Below are 24585 nucleotides of genomic sequence, written 5' to 3' on the forward strand. Positions count from 1 at the left end.
TCAGGCAAGAGGCAAGGTTGAGAAGGCTTCATGAGTATACTCAGCCGGTGCGAGAATTGAACCCGCATCACTGGCCTTACTCTTCATCACGAACCAGCTGTCTAGCCATGTGAGCTAAACCGGCCCCAAATCTATTAGAGTAAAATGAATAGAACAGATCAAAATAGGGGTGGCACGGTACCACAGTGGTCAACACAGTTGCTTCACAGCTCCAGGTTCGATTCCTGGCTTGGGTCACTGACTGTGGAGTTTGCACGCTCTTCCCGTGTCTACGTGGGTTTCCTCCGGGTGCTCCGGTTTCCTTCCACAGTCCAAAGATGTGCAGGTTAGGTAGATTGGCCATGCTAAATTGCCCTTAGTGTCCAAAAGGGTTAGGTGGGGTTTCTGGGTTATGGGGATACGGTGTGTCATGTGAGAGAGCCTTTACGAAATGGATGTTTAAGCAATGTACCTTTAAGAAATGCAGCGATGTCAGAGTGTGGGTGGAGCTAGGCTTTAGATCAGCTATTTTGAAGTTTTTAGTTTCAGTTTGAGAAAGCAGCTGGGAGTGTGTGTTTTTGCTGAGTGCTGTAGGAAGGAAAAGAGCTGGTCTGGTGATTTCTGCAAATCTAAAGACTATAAATATATTGAATGTAACCTGTTGTGCTCCTATTTTTGAAGGGTTGAAGTCTTTTGGATGTGCATAGGAACAGTGTGCAGGATTGGGTAGTGTTGTATTCTTTTCGGGGTTATCTTTGAAGTAAGGGGTGTTAACTGATCCAATGTTTATTTTAAAAGGTTAAGTTGAGTTCATGGAATAAACACGGTTTTGTTTTAAAAAACCACGTGTCCATAATTGTAATACCACACCTGGGGAACAAGCCGTGTGCTTCAAAAGTGACAATCCATTGGGGGGGGGGGGGGGGGGGGGGGGGGGGGGGGTTGGTTGGTTGGACTCCATGATACATTTTGTGATTCTGAATACACCTCTCCCGTAACAGGTGGAAGTGTGATGTTAGGTAGGATGCTCTTTCCAAGGGCTTGGTTGACTCGATGGGCCGAATGGCTACCTTCTGCAAATTCTAAATTGTATGACCTTATTCATCAGTTCCTTTTAATCACAATAGATCCATAATGCCTGGAACAAGTTGCACATTTGTGTTAATTTTTTAAATAATTTGTTCAGTTGAGATGTGATTTACATGAATCACATGAATAAAATCCTGGTCAATATATACTTAAGCTTGTTAATGATCAAAAGTCCAGGACTGGGCATCACAGTGGTTAGCATGCTGCCTCACAGCTCCAGAGACCTGGGTTTAATTCCGGCCTCAGGCGATTGTATGGAGTTGCATGTTCTCCCAGTGTCTGCGTGGGTTTCCTCTGGGTGCCCCGGTTTCCTCCCACATCCAAAGATGTACAGATTAGGTGGACTGGCCATGCTAAATTGCCCCTTAGTGTCCAAATGGTTAGGTCAGGTTACGGTGCTAGGGTGAAGGCATGGGCTTAAAGTAGGGTGCTCTTTCCAAGGGCCGGTGCAGACTCGATAGGCCGAATGGCCTCCTTCTGCATGGTAAATTCTATGATTCTATGACTGCTTGCAGCGGTATTTTTGTGAAGAAATCTCTTCTGTACTTCAATCTACAGAATATACATCAATGCTTCTATAAATGTATATCTATATAATGCCCTTCATGATTTCAAGACGTTCCAAAGTGCTTCACAGCCAATGTTACTTTTGAAACATAGTCATTGGTATAAGGAAAAATAGGATCCGGCTGTACACAATGCTAAATGCCCAGATAGGGCTCCCTGTTGCTGACTTCGAATTAAACAAAACCTACACTCTTATCAGAGGCGCTATTCTGCTGTAGCATCGAAATATAAATTATAAATCTGTTAGAAAAAAGTACTTTGCTTACTAAACCCATTCCTCAACATTAATATTATACGCAAAGTGCTGGTAAAGAACATCAAAGCAGTAACAATAGCTATGATAAAATATAAGTCTATGTCGAGTTTATGAATCTAGATACTAAATTCACAAGCTTTAACCATCTCCAATGTTTGGAATAATAAACATACCCATTTGCAAATCTATACCTGGAAGCACGTGATTAAGATTGATTTTAGCCCCCGATCTGAAATCTAAATCAATTTAGATCTTGATTTGTACTCTGAAATTCTATCCACCTGTAAACATAGTTTATTGCAGTCTATCTTACGCCCTTCCGAGCACTGATTTGTACCCAAGAATTTTCCTTCAGCTACTTTGTTATGTAGGAATCCCTGAGGATGGTCACTGCAAAAACTCAAGCTCCCACAAAACTGCTGCTCATATTTTTGCAATAAATTTAGAGCACCAATTATTTTTTTCCAATTAAGGGGCAATATAGCATGGCCAACGCACCTACCCTGCGCATTTTATGGGTTGTGGGGGTGAGACCCACGCTATCATGGGGAGAATGTGCAAACTCCACACGGACAGTGGCCCGGGATCGAACCTGGGTCCTCAGCGCAGTGCGACAGCAGTGCTGTGCTGCTCGTATTTTAACTTGTGTCAAATCATTCGCCAACTGTACTCTTGTGACTTTCATTGACTTCTAATTCTTATAGGCGTCAACCTTAAAATTCTCATTCTCATGTTTGCCTCTATCTGTATTCAATCTGTAACCTTTGCCAGCCCAGAGAACTCTGCATGCCTCAATCTCTGGTCTTTGTCCAGACCCACTTCTCTCATCTTACCACTGGCAGCAATGCCTTCAGCTTTCACTGCCCAAGCTCTAGAATTCCTTTCCTAAACCAATCATCTCTCTCCTTCTCCAAGAACCCCTCCTTAAAAACCATTATTTTGATCAAACTTTCTTTAACCTTTTACCACCTCTCTTTATTTGGTTCAGTGTTAATGTTGTCTGATGTCACCACCGAGGCTTTTTGGAGCACTGTACTAATGCTGCTATATACATGCAAGTTCTAAATACATAAAAATAAAAAAGGAAAAGGGCTTCACAGGTTTATTTCTAAATTAGCTAATATTTCTACAATGAGCACAGGGCAGCTATGTGCGTAGGGAAAGCAACTCAATAGAAAATCATTCTGAAGAGGTTTTGGGAACAGTGAAACATTTAGGAAGCCAGTTGAAGGCAGGAGCTCCCCAGCTCCAAGTAGTTCAATAGAGTTTTTAATGAGGCTAACCGAACAGCTTTGAAGTCTCCAATAATGGGGAGTGAATTGAAACACAAGGTAAATACTATATGCAGCAATTTTTATGGACTATTAAAATGTCCTTTTGTACACTGAACACAGCTCAGCGTACTCATGTAGCCAGACTTTCATCCTGCAGCCAATATGCAAGAACGAGAGCATTTCAAATGGGACTGTATTTAATTGTGAGGCATCAAAAGATTTTTCAGCATAAAAATAAGTGCTTTTTAAAATGACTTATTCTGAAAGTTTGCTGTAAAATATAATCAGGTAGTCTAGCTTTTTTTTTTAAATCTAAGGTTCCTTTTATTGAATGACAACTGAGGGAATCTATTTCAGATTCAGGACATTGAGTTAATGGAATTCTGGCTGCCGTTTTTCTCGATCAGCAGAGAAATCAAAAGAAAAATAACCTCAGCATATTTTCTATCCAATTTCTGCTTTGAGTGAACTGAACTCACCAGAGGACTGCTGCTGCCAAGTGGGGTGAATTAACAAACACATTTGGAAGATGACTGAAGAGCACAGACTTTATTAATAGCATGATATTAAGCAAGATTATTTTGGCTTCCGCAAACTGACAGGTTCAGTAAACCCTCAGGCTGTTCCACTGATTAAACAGAAAAAAAGAACAAATTAGAAAAATTAAGCTTTCAAAAAAATATCATTCAAGATGACTGACTAAAGAATCAGAAGCAACATAAGGAAGTGTTATTTAAGGTTATCAAAAAGTTGTTGTGATCTGGAAGTTGTTGCTTGAACGAGTGATAAAAACAGATTAAACAGCAACATCCAAAAGGGAATTGGATAAATACTTGAAGGGAAAATTTGAAGGCTTATGGGGAAAGAGCAGGGGAGTAGAAATAATTAGACAAGCTTTGTTAATTGTATATTAATTGTATGCAGGTGGTGGGGATTAACTTTGGATTGACTTATGCCTCCATAAATGGAAACAGCTGTGGGGTTGGGTTAGAAGATCCATATTTGAAATATGTATCTTGGTAAATAAATGTGTGTAAAGATCAGCTCCAGTTCCAACCTTCACCAACTGGCTTTGATTATAATACAGCTCTATCAAAAAGCCAGCACAGACACAAAGGACATAAATCCTTGCTAGGATTCTAAAAGTGGACAGTGGATTTTGATTGATGCTGAATATCATCATCACACATCTCCCTCTCTTCTCGCTCTTGTATCACACACACAATACAGGAAATGAGTGGACAACATAATCAAATAATCTGAATCTTGAGAGGTTTTCTTTTGAAAGGTAATCTTGCACACACCCCAACATGATTTATCCTCCTAAAGATACTTAATCCTATGATTTCCATCAATCACTACCTTTGTTTTCTGCTGGGCAACTCTTAAAATGGAGTGCATAATATCTAACGGGCTATTTGAGCATTTACTATGATAAGGAAGGCAATGTATTTAATTTACTGTTCCTGATGATCCTGAACACCCATGTCCTCCATTGTACTCATACCAAGCAAAAAGGAGCAAAGAACGTCAATATTGTATTTGAATCTGACATAAGACAGTCAGGCATTGCCAAGTCAGTCTTACTGCATCCAAAAAGTCTACCTCACACTACTCTTGCTGAATCTACCACAATGGCTATCCACCTAAATCAGAAATGTCTACAGTAGCAACACTACAGTTTTAACACATGCAACACAAAACATCATGCTAGTAATGAAAAAGTCAGTACATCAGTCATAGTACCAGATTTCTCTATGCCACATGTCACTGAACATAGTACCAGATATCTCGATGCCCCATGTCACAGATCATAGCACCAGATTTCTCGATGCCACATGTCACTGATCATAGTACCAGATTTCTCAATGCCACGTCACTGATCATAGTACCAGATTTCTCAATGCCACGTCACTGATCATAGTACCAGATTTCTCAATGCCACGTTACTGATAATAGTACCAGATATCTCGATGCCCCATGTCACAGATCATAGCACCAGATTTCTCGATGTCACATGTCACTGATCATGGTTTAGCCATGGGGCTGGTTAAGCTCACCAGGCTAAATCGCTGGCTTTTAAAGCAGACCAAGCAGGCCAGCAGCACGGTTCAATTCCCGTACCAGCCTCCCCGGACAGGCGCCGGAATGTGGCGACTAGGGGCTTTTCACAGTAACTTAATTGAAGCCTACTCGTGACAATAAGCGATTTTCATTTTTTTCATAGTACCAGATATCTCGATGTCACATGTCACTGATCATAGTACCAGATTTCTCGATGCCACATGTCACTGATCATAGTACCAGATTTCTCGATGCCACATGTCACTGATCATAGTACCAGATTTCTCCATGTCACATGTCACTGATCATAGTACCAGATTTCTCGATGTCACTCTTGAACACATCTGCAGTTTATGCAAGCATCACAAACTAACCCACTGTAATATACAGATGGAAGCCAATACCATAGATCAAAAATAAATTCCAGAGGCAATTACAGAAATTAAAATCAAATTAGATGGTTTTTATTCCAACTAATAAAACATTTAAAAGGAGAATTCTCGTATTTCTGGACTTTAAATTCTAATTATCACTTACAAATGAATGTTGAATCCCATCAGAAGTAATCATCATCATCTAAATCAGTGTATTAAATCAGTGCACTGTACAACTATCTTCAAACAACAACTTCCTTGCATGTCAGTTTCTATGTGGCAAATTGCTTTCAGCTGTGGGCCCTCACTGACAATAAACCAGTTATTCTGAACACTCACTGAAGGATGGATCTCCAAAACGGCTTGAAAGCACAAAACGTAGATTTTTTTGAAACCACATACTATCCTGTAACATAGAACTATGAAAACATTCAGCCATAACTTTTGAGTTTACACTTGGAGGGGCAGGGGGGATCTTTAAACATCCCGAGCAGATAGCGCAGTAGAAAAGGGGGCATGACCTCCTGTAACCCACTGAACCTGGATTGCACTGGCAGAGGGACCCGGGTGTCCTTGTGCATAATTGCAAAACGTTAATTGCAGGTGCAGCAAGTAATTAAGAAAGCAAATAGAATTTTGTCCTTCATTGTTGGAGGGATGGAGTTTAAAAGCAGGGAATTTATGTTGGATTTGTTTATAGTCACGTGAACCGAGGTACAGTGAAAAATATTTTTCTGCTAGCAGCTCAAACAGATCATTTAACATATGAAAACGTAATAAAATAAAAAGAAAATACATAATAGGGCAATACAAGGTACGCAATGTAAATACATTGTCACCGGCATTGGGTAAAGCATACAGAGTGTTGTATTAATCAGGTCTGTCCATAACAGCTGAGAAGCTGTTGTTGAATCTGTTTGTGCGTGTTCTCAGACTTTTGTATTTCCTGCCCAATGGATGAAGTTGGAAGAGTGAGTAAGCCGGGTGGGTGGGGTCTGTATAGGGTACTGGTGAGGCCATACCTGGAGTACGGTGCACAGTTTTGGTCTCCTTACTTGAGAAACGATGTACTGGCACTGGAGGGTGTGCAGTGGAGATTCACTAGGTTGATTCCAGAGTTGAGAGTATTAGTTATCATAGAACTTACCGTGCAGAAGGAGGCCTTTTGGCCCATCGAGTCTGCATCAGCTCTTGGAAAGAGCACCCTACTTAAACCCAAGCCTCCACCCTATCCTCGTAACCCCACCTCAACTTTTTTGGATGAGGAGAGACTAAGTAGACTGGGGCTATACTCATTGGAATTTAGAAGAATGAGAGGGGGAATCTTATAGAAACAAATAAAATTATGACGGGAATAGATGGGCTAGAAGCAGGAAGGTTGTTTCCACTGACGGGAAAATCTAGAACTAGAAAGCATAGCTTCAAAATAAGGGGAAGCAGATTTAGGACCGAGTTGAGGAGGAACTTCTTCACCCAAAGGGTCTTGAATCTGTTAAATTCCCTGCCCAGTGAAGCAGTTGAGGCTACTCGTTAAGTGTTTTTATATGTTTTTTTAATAATCTTTTATTGTCACAAGTAGGCTTAACACTGCAATGAAGTTACTGTGAAAAGCCCCTAGTTCCCACATTCCGACACCTATTTGGGTACACAGAGGGAGAATCCAGAATGTCCAAATTACCAAACAGCACGTCTTTCGGGACTTGTGGGAGGAAACTGGAGCACACAGAGGAAATCTACACAGACATAGGGAGAATGTGCAGTGACCCAAGTCAGGAATCGAACCTGGGACCCTGGCACTGTGAAGCAATAGCGCTAACTACTGTGCTACCATGGTGCTCACAAGGCAATGGTAGTTAGATTTTTCAACAGTAAAGAAATAGAAGGTTACAGTGAGCAGGCGGGTATGTGGGACTAAGTCCACAAAAAGATCACCCATGATCTTATTGAATGGCAGAGCAGGCTCGAGGTTCTTGCTCCTAGTTCTTATACACTGGGAGCCTGCAGGGGCTCTTTAGATACAGATCCCAAGCAGCTCAGGCAATTACACGTTTCAGCGCAGTTTAAAAGCAAGTGCGCATTAAAGTTTTCTAACTCCTGTGCGAGCATCGCTTTCCGATCCTTGTCATAAGTTATGGCCCAATGTCTAAGAGATTGCAGAGGGGTGCTCATTTATTGCAAAATTCTGATCACATCATTTTAGGTCAGTAGGAACATGTCAAATACTTTCATCTGTGGGTTCAAATATCATTTGTTGTCTACATATTATTTGAGAGGCTGGATAGCAATTACCACATAGCAATGAAACTTCCAGACAATAGAAGCTTCAAAGTCAGATAATCAAACATTGGTAATTTAAAGCATTAACATGCAAACCTGCAAAACATTTCCTTGAAAATATGTTTTCAGATACAAAACACAAACATGGAGAAAATTTCCACTTTCATGACAAACTTATAGACTCACAGAAAAGATATTTCAGTGCTTTACAGATTAGTGCAAAAGGAGGAAAAAGAATTAAGAGTCAATGCCTAATATACAACAACTTGCACTTATATAGCACATTCAATGTAGCAAAATGTTTCACGTCGTTTCACAGGAGCTTTATGAGACAAAACATGACACTGAGCTACGTTATGAGATATGGGAAAAAGCAATCAAAGGCTTGATCAGAAAAAGGTTTTATGAAGTCCCTTAAAAGGTGAATGAGGTAGAGAGATGGAGAGGTTTCCCGAGGAAATTCCATGGTCCATGTCTAGCAGCTGCCACAAAAAATTAGAAATGCCCAGGAGGGTGGAATTGAAGGAGCACAGGAATTTAGGACGGCTGTGGGGATGAAGAGGATAAAGAGATAGGGAGGGGGAAGGTCATAGAGCTTGAACACTGAAGCAATAAGGGGGGAGAAGATAAAGTACGAGATGAAGTATGAGTGCAAGCTAGCTAGTAATATAAAGGAAGATAGGAAGAGATTTTTTTCAATATATAAAAAGGAAGAGAGGGGCAAAGATAGACATTGGACCACTAAAACATGTGGCTGGAGAAGTAATAATAGGAAACAAAGAAATGGCAGACAAACTGAATAGTTACTTTGCATCAGTCTTCACGCTGGAAGACACCAGTGGGATGCCAAAGCTCCAGGAGAACCAGGGGGCAGAGGTGAGTGCAGTGACCATTACTAAGGAGAAGGTGATGGGGAAACTGAAAGGTCTGAAGGTGGATAAGTCACCTGGACTAGATGGATGACACCCCAGGGTCATAAAAGAGATAGCTGAGGAAATTGTGGAGTCATTAGTGATGATCTTTCAAGAATCACTGGAGGCATGGAGGGTCCCAGAGGACTGGAAGATGGCTAATGTAACACCACTGTTTAAGAAGTGAGGGAGGCAGAAGACGGGAAATTATAGGTCGGTTAACCTGACTTCAGTCATTGGTAAGATTTTAGAGTCTGTTATTAAAGATGAGATTGCGAAGTACTTGGAAGTGCATGGTAAAATAGGACTGAGTCAGGACGGCTTTGTCAAAGGGAGGTTGTGTCTTACAAATCTATTAGAGTTCTTTGAGGAGGTAACAAAGAAGTTAGACAAAGGAGAACCAGTGGACGTGATTTATTTAGGTTTCCAGAAGGCCTTTGACAAGGTGCCGCATGAGACTGTTAAATAAGTTAAGGGCTTCGGAAAGCAGAAGCACAAAGGGACTTGGGAGTCCTTGTTCACGATTCTCTTAAGATTAATGTGCAGCTTCAGTCGGCAGTTAAGAAGGCAAATGCAATGTTAGCATTCATGTCAAGAGGGCTAGAATACAAGACCAGGGATGTACTTCTGAGGCTGTACAAGGCTCTGGTCGGACCCCATTTGGAGTATTGTGAGCAGTTTTGGGTCCCGTATCTAAGGAAGGGTGTGCTGGCCTTGGAAAGAGTCCAGAGGAGGATCACAAGAATGATCCCTGGAATGAAAAACATGTCATACGAGGAAAGTTTGAGGACTCTGGGTCTGTACTCGTTGGAGTTTAGAAGGATGAGAGGGGATCTTATTCAAACCTACAAGATACTGAGAGGCCTGGATAGAGTGGACATGGAGTGTGGACATGGAGAGGATGTTTCCACTGTAGTCCAAAGATGTGCAGGTTAGGTGGATTATAGAACATAGAACACTACAGCGCAGTACGGGCCCTTCGGCCCTCGATGTTGCGCCGACCTGTGAAACCATCTGAAGCCTATCTGACCTACGCTATTCCATTTTCATCCATATGTCTATCCAGTGACCACTTAAATGCCCTTAAAGTTGGCGAGTCTACTACTGTTGCAGGCAGGGCGTTCCACACCCCTACTACTCTCTGAGTAAAGAAACTGCCTCTGATATCTGTCCTATATCTATCACCCCTCAATTTAAAGCTATGTCCCCTCGTGTTGGTCATCACCATCCGAGGAAAAAGACTCTCACTGTCCACCCTATCTAACCCTCTGACTATCTTATATGTCTCTATTAAGTCACCTCTCAGCCTTCTCCTCTCTAACGAAAACAACCTCAATTCCCCGAGCCTTTCCTCGTAAGACCTTCCCTCCATACCAGGCAACATCCTAGTAAATCTCCTCTGAACCCTTTCCAAAGCTTCCACATCCTTCCTGTAATGTGGTGACCAGAACTGCACGCAGTACTCCAGGTGCGGCCGCACCAGAGTTATGTACAGCTGCAGCATGACCTTGTGGTTCCGAAACTCAATCCCCCTGCTTATAAAGGCTAGCACACCATATGCCTTCTTAACAGCCCTATTAACCTGGGTGGCAACTTTCAGGGATTTATGTACCTGGATGCCGAGATCTCTCTGTTCATCTACACTACCAAGAATCTTGCCATTAGCCCAGTACTCTGCATTCCTGTTACTCCTTCCAAAGTGAACCACCTCACACTTTTCCGCATTAAACTCCATCTGCCACCTCTCAGCCCAGCTCTGCAGCTTATCTATGTCCCTCTGTAACCTATAACATCCTTCAGCACTATCCACAACTCCACCGACCTTCGTGTCATCTGCAAATTTACTAACCCATCCTTCTACACACTCTTCCAGGTCATTTATAAAAATGACAAACAGCAGTGGCCCCAAAACAGATCCTTGCGGTACACCACTAGTAACTGAACTCCAGGATGAACATTTGCCATCAACCACCACCCTCTGTCTTCTTTCAGCTAGCCAATTACTGATCCAAACCGCTAAATCACCTTCAATCCCATACTTCCTTATTTTCTGCAATAGCCTACCGTGGGGAACCTTATCAAACGCCTTACTGAAATCCATATACACCACATCAACAGCTTTACCCTGATCCACCTGTCTGGTCACCTTCTCAAAAAACTCAATAAGGTTTGTGAAGCATGACCTACCCTTCACAAAACCGTGTTGACTATCGCTAATCAACTTGTTGTTTTCAAGATGATTATAAACCCTATCTCTTATAACCTTTTCCAACATTTTACCCACAACCGAAGTAAGGCTCACAGGTCTATAATTACCAGGGTTGGCTCTACTCCCCTTCTTGAACAAGGGGACAACATTTGCTATCCTCCAGTCTTCCGGCACTATTCCTGTCGACAAAGACGACATAAAGATCAAGGACAAAGGCTCTGCAATCTCCTCCCTGGCTTCCCAGAGAATCCTAGGATAAATCCCATCTGGCCCAGGGGACTTATCTATTTTGACATTTTCCAAAATTGCTAACACCTCCTCCTTTTGAACCTCAATTCCATCTAGCCTGGTCGACTGAACCCGAGTGTTCTCCTCGACAACATTATCTTTCTCCAGTGTAAACACTGACGAAAAATATCCATTTAAAGCTTCCCCTATCTCCTCTGATTCCACACACAACTTTCCACTACTATCCTTGATTGGCCCTAATCTTACTCTAGTCATTCTTTTGTTTCTGATATACCTATAGAAAGCCTTAGGGTTTTCCTTGATCCTATCCGCCAACGACTTTTCGTGTCCTCTCCTCGCTCTTCTTAACTCTCCCTTTAGGTCCTTCCTGGCTAACGTGTAACTCTCAAGTGCCCTAACTGAGCCTTCATGTCTCATCCTAACATAAGCCTTCTTCTTCCTCTTGACAAGTGCTTCAACTTCCTTAGTAAACCACGGTTCCCTTGCTCGACAACTTCCTCCCTGCCTGACAGGTACATACTTATCAAGGACACGCAGTAGCTGTTCCTTGAAAAAGCTCCACATTTCAATTGTACCCATCCCCTGCAGTTTCCTTCCCCATCCTATACATCCTAAATCTTGCCGAATAGCATCATAATTGCCTTTCCCCCAGCTATAATTCTTGCCTTGCGGTATATACCTATCCCTGCCCATTGCTAAAGTAAACATAACCGAGTTGTGATCACTATCACCAAAGTGCTCACCTATATCTAAATCTAACACCTGGCCGGGTTCATTACCCAGTACCAAATCCAATGTGGCCTCGCCCCTTGTTGGCCTGTCTACATACTGTGTCAGAAAACCCTCCTGCACACACTGCACAAAAACTGACCCATCTATAGTACTCGAACTATAGTATTTCCAGTCAATATTTGGAAAGTTAAAGTCCCCCATAACAACTACCCTGTTACTCTCGCTCCTGTCGAGAATCATCTTTGCAATCCTTTCCTCTACATCTCTGGAACTATTCGGAGGTCTATAGACAACTCCCAACAGGGTGACCTCTCCTCTACTGTTCCTAACCTCGGCCCATACTACTTCAGTAGACGAGTCCTTAAGCGTCCTTTCTACCGCCGTAATACTTTCCTTGATTAACAATGCCACACCCCCCCCCCACTTTTACCATCTTCTCTGTTCTTACAGAAACATCTAAATCCTGGAACCTGCAACAACCATTCCTGTCCCTGCTCTACCCATGTCTCCGAAATCGCCACAACATCGAGATCCCAGGTACCAACCCATGCTGCAAGCTCACCCACCTTATTCCGGATGCTCCTGGCGTTGAAGTAGACACACTTCAAACCAGCGTCCTGCTTGCCGGTGCCCTCTTTCGAACTTTTAACCCTATCCCTGACCTCACTACTCTCAACATCCTGTACACTGGGACTACAATTTAGGTTCCCATCCCCCTGCTGAATTAGTTTAAACCCCCCCGAAGATATTGGTACCCCTCTGGTTCAGGTGAAGACCATCCTGTTTGTAGAGGTCCCACCTACCCCAGAATGAGCCCCAATTATCCAGGAAACCAAAACCCTCCCTCCTGCACCATCCCTGTAGCCACGTGTTCAACTCCTCTCTCTCCTTATTTCTCACTTCACTAGCACGTGGCACGGGTAACAACCCAGAGATAACAACTCTGTTTGTTCTAGCTCTCAGCTTCCACCCTAGCTCCCTGAATTTCTGTCTCAAATCCCCATCTCTCTTCCTACCTATGTCGTTGGTACCTATGTGGACCACGACTTGGGGCTGCTCCCCCTCCCCCTTAAGGATCCCAAAAACACGATCAGAGGCATCACGAACCCTGGCACCTGGGAGGCAACACACCAACCATGAGTCTCTTTCGTTCCCACAGAACCTCCTGTCTGTTCCTCTAACTATGGAGTCCCCAATGACAACTGCTCTGTTCCTCTTCTCCCTTCCCTTCTGAGCAACAGGGACAGACTCTGTGCCAGAGACCTGTGCCCTATTGCTTACCCCTGGTAAGTCGTCCCCCGCAACAGTATCCAAAACGGTATACTTGTTATAGAGGGGAACGACCACAGGGGATCCCTGCACTGCCTGCCGGTTCCCTCTCCCTCCCCTGACGGCAACCCATCTACCTTCTTCTTTTACCTGAGGTGTGACTACCTCCCTATAACTCCTCTCAATAACCTCCTCCGCCTCCCGAATGATCCGAAGTTCATCCAGCTCCAGCTCCAGGTCCCTAACGCGGCTCTCGAGGAGCTGGAGTTGGGTGCACTTCCCGCAGATGTAGTCAGAAGGGACACTAGAGGTGACCCTTTCCTCCCACATTCTGCAGGAGGAACATTCAACTGCCCCAGCCTCCATTCCCACTGAACTAACTTCCCAACTACTGAAAAATAAAAATAAAAAAAAACTTGTTAGTTTAGCAATCCAACGGACAGAACTTTTTTTTTGGTTAGAGGAGGAGGATGGGTGGGAGACACTACGTAAGTAGTGTTTCGGGTAAAGCTGTCACTCGAGAACAGCCCCTTCACAAACCACCTTCAACTTATGCTGACCGCACTGCACGTATGCAAATCTCCCCGGAACAGCCAATCAGAAGCTCTGCTCTGCTGCCCCCTGTTGGATGCTTGACTTCCGTCGAACTCCTCGGGTCACTGATGCAGGTGCACCTTCAACTTACGCTGACCGCACTGCACGTATGCAAATCGCCCCGGAACAGCCAATCAGAAGCTCTGCTCTGCTGCCCCCTGCTGGATGCTTGACTTCCGTCGAACTCCTCGTGTCACTGATGCAGGTGCACCTTCAACTTACGCTGACCGCACTGCACGTATGCAAATCTCCCCGGAACAGCCAATCAGAAGCTCTGCTCTGCTGCCCCCTGCTGGATGCTTGACTTCCGTCGAACTCCTCGGGTCACTGATGCAGGTGCACCTTCAACTTACGCTGACCGCACTGCACGTATGCAAATCTCCCCGGAACAGCCAATCAGAAGCTCTGCTCTGCTGCCCCCTGCTGGATTGGCCATATCTTTTTATTAAAACAGTAAAAAATATATACAAGGCCAAACGGTACAAACGCTAATTTTGTGTTGAGGAAACAGAGTACCCTCCACTCAGTACCAATGTACGGGGAGGGGTGAATACTCTGATTATTAAAAGTTCACACACTTTCTACAAAAAACAAATGGTACAAGCACTAAACTTTGCGCTGGAGAGACTAGATACCCTCGCCTCTGTACCAACAGAAGGGAAAGGAGGGGGGGGGGGAAAAGAGGGTGGTGGGAGGGAGGGGATCGAGGTGTTGGGGGAGGGGGCCCAATAGGACACAGCCTGAACTATCTACGGAGGCAGAAAAACAAAAGAACCTTCAATTATTTTTTTCCTCTAAATTTAGAGTACCCAATTTATTTTTTCCAATTAAGGGGCAATTTAGCATGGCCAATCCACCTACCCTGCACATCTTTCGGTTGTGGGGTGAAACCCACGCAAACATGGGGAGAATGTGTGAACTCCACACGGTCAATGACCCAGAGCCGGGATCGAACCTGGGACCTCAGCGCTGTGAGGCAGCAATACTAACCACTGCGCCACCGTGCTGCCCTAGAACCTTCAATTGTGATCTACAGATTCCGGGAGATAATACCTTTTTATTAAAACAATAAAAAATATATACAAGGCCAAAAGGTACAAACACTAATTTTGGTTAGAGAAATAGGGTACCCTCCGCTCAATAGCAATGTACGGGGGGGGGGGGGGGGGGGGGGGGGGGGGGGGGGTTGAATACTCTTGATTATTAAAACAGTTCACAACACATTTCTACAAAAACCAAATGGTACAAGCACTAAACTTTACACTGGAGAGACCAGATCCCTCGCCTCTGTCCCAACAGAAGATAAAGGAAGGGGGTGGTGGGGAGAGAAGGGAAAGGAGGGTGGTGGGGAGGGACAGAGTCGGGGTGTTGGCAGAGGCCCAATAGGACACCGCCTGAACAATCTATGGAGGCAGAAAAACAAAAGAACCTTCAATTATGATGTGCCAGATTCCGGGAGTCCATGCTAATTTGCCCCTTAAGTGTTTAAAGATGTGTAGGTTGGGTGGGGGTGTCACGGGGGAGTGGGTTTAGGTGGGGTACTCTTTCAGAAGGTCTGTGCAGATTCAATGAGCCGAATGGTCTGCTCCTGCACTGTATGAATTCTATGATTCTATATGCAGGCCTGAACATTGAATGTTTTTCCGCATTTTAGCCAGCTGCTGTCCTAACCAGAATCAATACACACTTCCAAGCAGGTGGACCCACCTGCTTTCTTCCCTATCCTTCTAATAATGCTGAAGGAAGTAATATATGGAACTAGCTCAACTAACAGCATGTACCAGGGATACTGTGTTCTGCATTGACTTTATCCACGCAAATGGTTATACATCTATTTTTTTTTTTTAATTTAGATTACCCAATTATTTTTTCCAATTAAGGGGCAATTTAGCATGGCCAATCCACCTACCCTGCACATTTTTGGGTTGTGGGGGCATCTTCGCTCCTTATTGTGGATTTCCACAAGAATTACACCAGACTTTGATGCCATTTATAAGTAGGGGGTGACAAAATGCATTGTTCATATTAAACCAAGAGTGTGAAAAACAAGGTACATTGGTTTAATTATTGCAATGCATCATTATGATGGTATAATTATCATGATAGATTTTTTATGTTTATTTGTACTCAAAGCTGTTTCTATTTTAATTGTTTCACCTCAATGGATAGATCCTGGCAAACTGGCACTGGCACCCATTCTCAAAGGTGGATGGGGAAACAGAAATCCCATGACAGCTGCAGCTCTATTTTAATTGTTCGATTCTTAGACATTCTCCAACCCAAGTGCAATCCTCTAATCAAAGTGTTTGCTTACTGCTGGTTTAATGTCTCATTTAAAAAAGGGCATCTCTGACATTGTAATACTTCCCGAGTGCTGCACTGAAATATCAGCCACGACTGTTTTTTGTATGCTGCACAGGAAATTCTCAGGATAAACAACTATTTTTACCCACACTACTGTCTCACTTCTACTTATAGCAGTTAAAGCAGGACTTTGTTCAAAATCCAACTCAGAGATGAGCTTCCTCTCCAGGAATTCTCCTCTTTTTAAAGTTACTCTTGCATCATTTGTCAACAATAGCTGTTGGCCGTTGTCCAATTCCACAGCTGTGCACTAAACATTATAATTTAGAAAACAAAATTGCATGTGACATTATGATGTATCCCAGACCATACATGTTTGAAGGATGTTATTGCTCTGGAGACAGTACAGAGGAGGTTTATGAGAATGTTGCCAGGGCTAGAAAAGTGCCGCTACGAGGAGAGATTAGATGGGTTGGGGCTATTTTTCTTGGAACAAAGAAGGCTGAGGGGGCGGCTTAATTGAGGTGTACAAAATTATGAGGGGAAGAGTTAGAGTGGACAGGATAAAATTGTTTCCCTTGTTGGAGAATTCTGGAACCAGGGGACATAGATTCAGGATAAGGCAGAAGGTGTAGAGGGAACATGAGGAAGAACATTTTTTTTTTATACACAGAGGGTAGTGGGTGTCTGGAATTCGCTGCCCGAGTTTGTGGTGGAGGCAGAGACTCTAAAGTCTTTTTATGAAGGACCTGGATCTGCACCTTAAGTGCTCGAAGCTACAGGGCTATGGACCGGGTGCAGGAAGGTGGGATTAGAAAGGGCACCTGGATGTCCTCAGGCTGGCATGGACAAGATGGGCCAAGTAGCCTACTTCTGTGCTGTAACTTTTCTAAGATTCTATTCTATGATAGAACAAACTTGGTTCATCAAGATGTCCTAACTGGGAAATAAACAAATCTCCACCTAGCAAGGATTCCCAACATAGAAGCAAAAGTGATCCTCGTTTTGCTAAAAAGTGATTACTTTCAACCTCTGAATGACACCTTCCAGTACAATCCTTATAATCTGTTGTTGAAATGGCTAATTTGTTCTAAAATAACTAATAGGTCAGAGACCAATAGCAAAGATCAGTTTAGTTAGAAAACAATGGGAAACATTTGGTTGATTTCTCAGTTTAAAAAATCTGGGTAATTCAGGGCCATTATGGGCACTGAATGTATGCCAATGTTTAATTCTAGCCATGATGTGGAGATGCCGGCGTTGGACTGGGGTGAGCACAGTAAGAAGTCTTACAACACCAGGTTAAAGTCCAACAGGTTTGTTTCAAACACGAGCTTTCGGAGCACGGTTCCTTCTTCAGATTCACCTGAAGAAGGAACCGTGCTCCGAAAGCTCGTGTTTGAAACAAACCTGTTGGACTTTAACCTGGTGTTGTAAGACTTCTTACAATGTTTAATTCAACAGATCGAATAGGTCAAATAGAATTGAAACATTTAAAACAAAATGTTTAAAGATTATCAAGAGTAATACAAGTCCAAGAAAATCTATAAATAAAAGCAAAATATTGCAGGTGCTGGAATTCCAAAATAAAAACAGAAAAACTAGATAGACTCAGCAGGTCTAGCAACCTCTGTGGAGAAATAGATTTAATGTTGAATCCATATGATTCTTCTACGGAAAACCTTCATCGCCCCAGCAAGGGCTGCATGCAGTTTGTTATTCTCCAACCTGAATTTGTTGTAGTACAATGACATCAAAATGCATCCCAGTTCAAGCCAGCAATGTCATTATTCATAATAGCAAATATAATGGTTTTTGTTAGCAAATTTATTACCAGAAATTACAGCTTTGAAGATGCTCTGATTTGTTGAATTTGGCAAGTACCTGTACATCTAGTATGTTACGCTCCCAAGTGAGTACACAGTATTCCACCACGGAATCATATCCTCTATTTTAAACAAAACGCTCGACAAATTTAACTGAACACATTTCACCAATGTAGAAAAAAATACAAATCCCTGAGGAAAATTAAACTGCTGACTAACAGCTCCTCAGACATTCACATTTCAAGACCAATCAAAACTATCAGGGGAAAATTCAATGAAGGCCTGTTTTCGGGCATGGAGAAAGCAAGGTGAGATCACCCTGTACCTAGTCCAAGCTGCATGCAAATTTCATGCTGGGTCCTCATCAAAATGATGTCAGCCTCCAGTCGAGCACAACCTGCACTGCTGACTGGTTCAGAGTTCAGTAATGGACTCAGAAGCATTTGTCGCTCGCATATATGCTTGCTAGCCTGAACACCTTAAAGACAGCCTGCCCTCTTGAAGAGCCAGAACTCGTGCAACAGGAGCTCCTATAACTCTCTGTGGAGCATTGGCTAAAAGAAAAAAACAAAGCAAATGGGCAACACGCAAGGGAGAGGAGTTCCCAAGTTTTCTGATGTAACATTATAAGCATTAGTGATGGAGGTGGAAAAGAGAGATGTTGTGTATCCACGGGAGGGCCAGCAGAACCTCAAGGCACACCATGAGAAGGGAATTGGCGAGCACATACGTGGCCAGGGAGGTCAATTTTTGGTGTTTCACCCAAGGACCTGATAGCAGTGACATAAGAAGTTGAATGATCAGTGAATGTATCTTCACATGACATCTCCTACCCACCATCTCACCATCCTCCCAGAGTGCTCTGGGCTTTACAAGCCATAATTCACCCACCAGCAACTGAGCTTGCACCTATCATTCAGATGCTCCACCTCACCCTCAAACACCAACCATTGTTGCCAGTCTCACAGCCATGACAGGCACATTACCCAAACATCATTAAACATGCTCACTGATTCATTGATATTCTTTCCTCCCTCTAGCAGGACAGATTTACACACAACCACAGAGAACAACAAGGAGCCACAGTCAGCAGGGGACAGGAAAACTGCATTGCCTAATTGCAGAGTTTAGGAATAGATTGTCTTCCTATCCAGTTGACCAACAATAAGTGACTGATTATGCTGCAAGAATGAATAATCTGCAATAACATTGTTATCTTTTTAAAACAACCAACACAAAAATAAAAGAAAAAATAAATTTTTAGTGACCATTAACTGCATTAATTAGATGGAATTATGCACAAAATAAATCTGCAGTCAACTTACAACCAATAAGAATGCATACTTAATGACACTGAGAAATGTGAATAGGTCAAATGAACACAAGACTATGTGACTCACAAGGAAGTAAAGTAAAGAATGGAACTTATCATATATTTTATGAAAAATATTTAAAAGCTCACTGAAAGCCATCTCAGTTGCAAACTCAGAAGCAAGCTAATGCATTTTTGTTTTGCTGAGAGGTCATGTCTATGGAACCTTGTAATATTGAGTTGCTTCAATAGAATATAAAGTAGGAAATAATTGTCTAGTTTCAGAGACTACGGGCGGGAGACTACCGCCGTGCCACATTTCTGCCCTGACCGGCCGGCGGGATTCTCCATTAACGGGGCAGCAAATTATGCCGGCGGAGAATCTGAGCCTACATATCTTGTGCTTATTCAAGTTTGTTCCAAGTATTAGACAGAAAACTGTAACTCAGTAAAAGTGTTAAACAAAAGTAAATAATTAAGTAACATTAAGTCATGCTTGTTTTGCGACACATTAAAAGTTCTGAACAGAGGTTAAGGGGTTCAACTTTGATGATCTAATTTTAAATCCGAGCTCTGAATTGAAGAGAATACCAACATACAGGCAGCACGGTAGCACAGTGGTTAGCACTGTGGCTTCACAGCGCAAGGGTCCCAGGTTCGATTCCCCCTCTGGGTCACTGTCTGTGCGGAGTCTGCACGTTCTCCCCGTGTCTGATTCAAGCTTTTAATTAGTTACAGTGCCAAGCATGCAGTCACTAACTGAAAGCCCTTCAGCCAACTTGCTATTTGAGTATGCATGGTAACCAAGCTCCCTCCCTCACACGATTCACTTTAGTAACTTTACTGAGACATTTTTCAGATGACACCAGCATTTCCTCAAAAATACCGCAGAAAAATACATTCATGTAATGATTTGGTGTTTAAATTGATCACCGATGGAACCAAGTTACAGAGCTAAATGTGCAACGCCGTAAGCTTTCAAAAACAAAATGTCATATTGAAAAATATACAACAATTTAGTTTCAATATTTGAAATTAACTGCTGACTTCAGTGATTTTTTAAAAAGACCAAGATTCAAATGAGAAAGTTTGATATTCAATGATCTGCAAGCTGGGACAGAGTGTAACACAGCAAAATTTGCAGATGATGCTAAAATAGGTGGGAAAGCAGGCACTGAGGAGGAGATCAAGATTATACAGACGGATATAGATAGGCAAGGAGATTGGCCCAAAATTTGGCAGATGGAGTTTAATGTGGACAAGTGGAAGGTCATCCATTTTAGCCGAAAAAATAGACAGGCAAATTATTGTCGAAATGGAAAGCGGATTCAAAATGCGTCTGGGCAGAGGGAGCAGGGTGGCACTGTTCAGGAATCGCTGAAAGCCAATATGCAGGTACAGCATGTAATTAAAAAGGCAAATGGAATATTAGCGTTTATTGCAAAAGGATTGGCATATAAAAGTAAGGTGTTGTTGCATATCAGCCATGATTGAATGGCGGAACAGACTTGACGGGCCAAATGGCCTAATTCTGCTCCTATGTCTTATGGTATATGACGTTGGGGAGACCACACCTGGAGTATTGTGTCCAGTTTCGGTCTCCTTATTTGAGGATGGATGTGGTGGCATTGGAGGCGGTTCAGAGGAGGTTCACCAGATTGATTCAGGCCATGAAAAAGTTGATGTACGAGGAGAGATTGAACAGTTTGACTTACACTCTCTGGAGTTTGGAACAATGAGAGGGAATCTGATCAAGGTATATGTTATAACCCCAATGGAGGTCCCAGAATCAGGACTATATAATTTCCCATGACCTCGCTGGAATACGAACTTCTCCTTTGAGGCAGGCAGGACTTTCTCCTTTACCCAGCCTCTGACTTGTTTTTTGCAGCCACAGTATTTATGTCGTTGGTCCTTTTAGCCCTGACCAAGTGACCCGGAATTTTTGACAGCGATGGATTTTACAATGGTAATGCAATTAAAAGTCATGAGAAGATGGTTAGACTATATTTGGAGATGCTCACTGCCCAGCATGACAAATGCTACTTAGCAGCCCAAAAGCCCAATCAACAACATGATCACTTCTGACTATATTACAGATGAAGGTCATTGATGAAGCATCCAAAGATGGTTGGGATAGTCACTCCCCAAGGAACACCTGGACCGGTGTCTTGGGGTGAGCTGATTAGTCTCCCATAACCACCTTCCTTTTGTCTACTTATTCGAGGAAGGATGTGGTGGCAATGGAGGCAGTTCAGAAGAGATTCACCAGATTGATTCTGGGGATGTAAGGGTTGATGTATGAGGACCGATTAAACAGTTTGGGCTTATTCTCGCTGGAGTTTAGAAGGATGAGAGGGAATCTTATCAAGATATATAAAATACTGAAAGGGATTGATAAAGTAAACGTAGTCCAAATATTCCCCCTTGCAGAACAAGAGGTCGCATATATAGGTTGAGAGGTGGTAGGTTTAGAACTGAAATGAGGAGGAACTACTTCTTGCAGACGGGGTGAATTTGTGGAACTCGCTGCCCCGTAGTGTGGTGGAATCTGAGTCATTGGGCAGTAGGGTAGCATGGTGGTTAGCATAAATGCTTCACAGCTCCAGGGTCCCAGGTTCAATTCCCGGCTGGGTCACTGTCTGTGCGGAGTCTGCACGTCCTCCCCGTGTGTGCGTGGGTTTCCTCCGGGTGCTCCGGTTTCCTCCCACAGTCCAAAGATGTGCGGGTTAGGTGGATTGGCCATGCTAAAATTGCCCGTAGTGTCCCAATAAAAGTAAGGTTAAGGGGGGGGTTGTTGGATTACGGGTATAGGGTGGATACGTGGGTTTGAGTAGGGTGATCATGGCTCGGCACAACATTGAGGGCCGAAGGGCCTGTTCTGTGCTGTACTGTTCTATGTTCTATTAAATACGGGGAGAACGTGCAGACTCCACACAGACAGTGACCCAGCGGGGTATCGAACCTGGGACCCTGGCGCTGTGAAGCCACAGTGCTAACCACTGTGCTACCATGCTGCCCGTATGTTGGTATTCTCTTCAATTCAGAGCCCTCCACTCTGCACAGATTCCCCTTTGTGGTGCTTGTCGTCCATTTATACCGAAGTTATGCTTAGCCTTGGGGGAATTACAATAGGCCCCATTATTGAAGCAGGTTTTCACCTAACAAGGCAAACAACTCCTCTGACTCTTTGCCAAAATCGAGCACTACTTTATTGTAAATCCAGTAAGTTTGCCAAACCCCTCTAATAACAATCAACACAGTAGTTCTGCTTACTCTGCCCCAGTAAAATAATGTAAATTGCCTCTACTGAATGCGTCAATCATCAGCGCTTTAAATAGTACAATTGGGGACAATATAGGTGGTGCAGGAGAGGAGGTCTCTCCTGCATCTTGTATTGGAATTATGACGAATGTGACACAGTGGCTAGCACTGATGCATCACAGCACCAGGGACCTGGGCTCAATTACGGCTTTGGGTGACTGTGTGAAGTTAGCACTTTCTCTCCACGCCTGCATGGGTTCCTTCCGGGTTTCCTCCCACAGTCTAAAGATGCGTAGGTTAGGTGGATTGGGCATGCTATATTGCCCCTTAGTGTCCAAACGTTAGGTGGGAATAGTACGAAGGAGTGGGCTTGGGCGAGATGCTCTATCAGAGGGTTAGTGCACACTCGATGGGCTGAATGGTCTCCTTTTTGACTGTAAGGATTCTATGACATTAACATGACTTGGTGTGATCCAAAATATCAGACTGGGATAAATCAGCACGAGACTACTTGATCTCATGATCCACCTACTCTCTGTTTCCAGCATGCATGCCTGAGAAGCTTATCAGTTAGAGCAGTCTCACAAGTTGTATGCCAGGGCTGACTGACATCTTGACTGCGGGTCGCTACAGGAATAGCGGCAGCATCACTACAAAGTCCCAACTTTGCAGTCTCGATGTGAATAGAGGGCGGGAAGCGGTGAGGAGAGATGGTCAGAGCCAACTTTTCAATTTTCATCACATTTCTATTCCACTGCACCACCAGAACGTGGAAAGAGGGAGCGGGAAGCTGTGGGGCTGAGTCTCAGACCCAGTTGTTGATGCCGGGCTCCGCACTCACCTACCGCTGGTGCCAGGCTGCTGCTCTCCTGTTACTCGGCCATTACTCCTCCCGGTGCGGTGACAACAAGCGGCCCGACTGCCCCCTCCTTGCCTGGATTACGGTGAAGAACCAGAACCAGAACCGGAACCGGCAGTAATCCGACAGCCGCTCTCCCAGTGCAAAGGTTAACTACCCAGCATCCATCGCGACAGGGCCGTCCCTCTCTCCCGTCCCCCGCCGGGTCCTCCCGCTGCCGCGTCCCCACGAACACCCGCATCTGAGCGTTGGTTCCGAGGAAAACCCCGCCTGCATTGGTGGTCTCCCCTTTCCCTGCAGCAAAAGCAGCCACATTCCACCCACCACAAAATACCCACCCGGAAAAATAAAATCAGGCTGTTTCTCAAACGAATGTGTTCAATTTAGCAATGACTTGCCAACGTTAATCGTAATGCCAACCAGACTCACAAATTATGAGACATTTTAAAATGAGAATTGTGATATTTGGGCAAAACCAGCACTTAGAATTCTTGTACCCAACTGAACTGGTTTATTTGGGTTTTGGTTTATATGCACACCTACACAAATGGTCACAAGAGGGTGCTTCACACTCCCTCCTTAATGAAAAGTGAGAGAAAAGCAGAGCACCTGAAGGAAACCCACGCACACACGGGCAGAATGTGCAGACTCCGCACAGTTACCCAAGCCGGAATCGAACCTGGGACCCTGGAACTATGAAGCAATTGTGCTAACCAGTGTGCTACCGTGCTGCCCCCTATGTTTGCTACATATGTTTTATATGGCCACATACCTTTCCAAAACAGGGTCCATATGAAATGTTCTACCAACGTTATCTGCTGTGACTGGCACCTCGTCTACCTCTATTGGGATTGAAGACGGACAAGAACCTCGGTCCTGATGGCCTACATCCTCAGGTCTTAAAGGAATTGGGAGTGGAGATAGTGGATCGACTAGTTATAATGTTCCAAAATTACCTGGATGTGGAAAGGTTCCAAAGGATTGGGAAAATGCTAATGTATTCCCTTATTCAAAAAGGGAGGGAGACGAAAGTAAGAAGCTATAGACCAATGAAACATGCTGTAGGGGCGCTCAGTCATGGCCGTCAATGACTGAGCAACGCCTTGGACACCACCCATTCATGGTACTGACATCGTGCTCCAGGCTCTCCACTGCAGCCACCACCCTAGGAGTATT

At 43.7% G+C, this 24585-nt stretch overlaps 1 protein-coding gene across 7 annotated transcripts in view; it reads right to left on the minus strand.

The window, feature by feature from the left end:
- Positions 1-23585, minus strand: part of dop1a (DOP1 leucine zipper like protein A) — a 283413-nt gene extending 259828 nt beyond the window's left edge. For 6 of the 7 annotated variants that reach the window (XM_038802473.1, XM_038802504.1, XM_038802494.1 and 3 more), the window contains exon 1: positions 23392-23585. The gene's annotated coding sequence lies outside the window, so the exon portion shown is untranslated. The remainder of the gene's footprint in view (positions 1-23391) is intronic. The other variant, XM_038802455.1, reaches the window with a different exon arrangement.
- Between the last annotated feature and the right edge of the window lie 1000 nt (positions 23586-24585).

The sequence above is a fragment of the Scyliorhinus canicula genome, chromosome 1, assembly GCF_902713615.1.
Source record: "Scyliorhinus canicula chromosome 1, sScyCan1.1, whole genome shotgun sequence".
Lineage (NCBI taxonomy): Eukaryota > Metazoa > Chordata > Chondrichthyes > Carcharhiniformes > Scyliorhinidae > Scyliorhinus > Scyliorhinus canicula.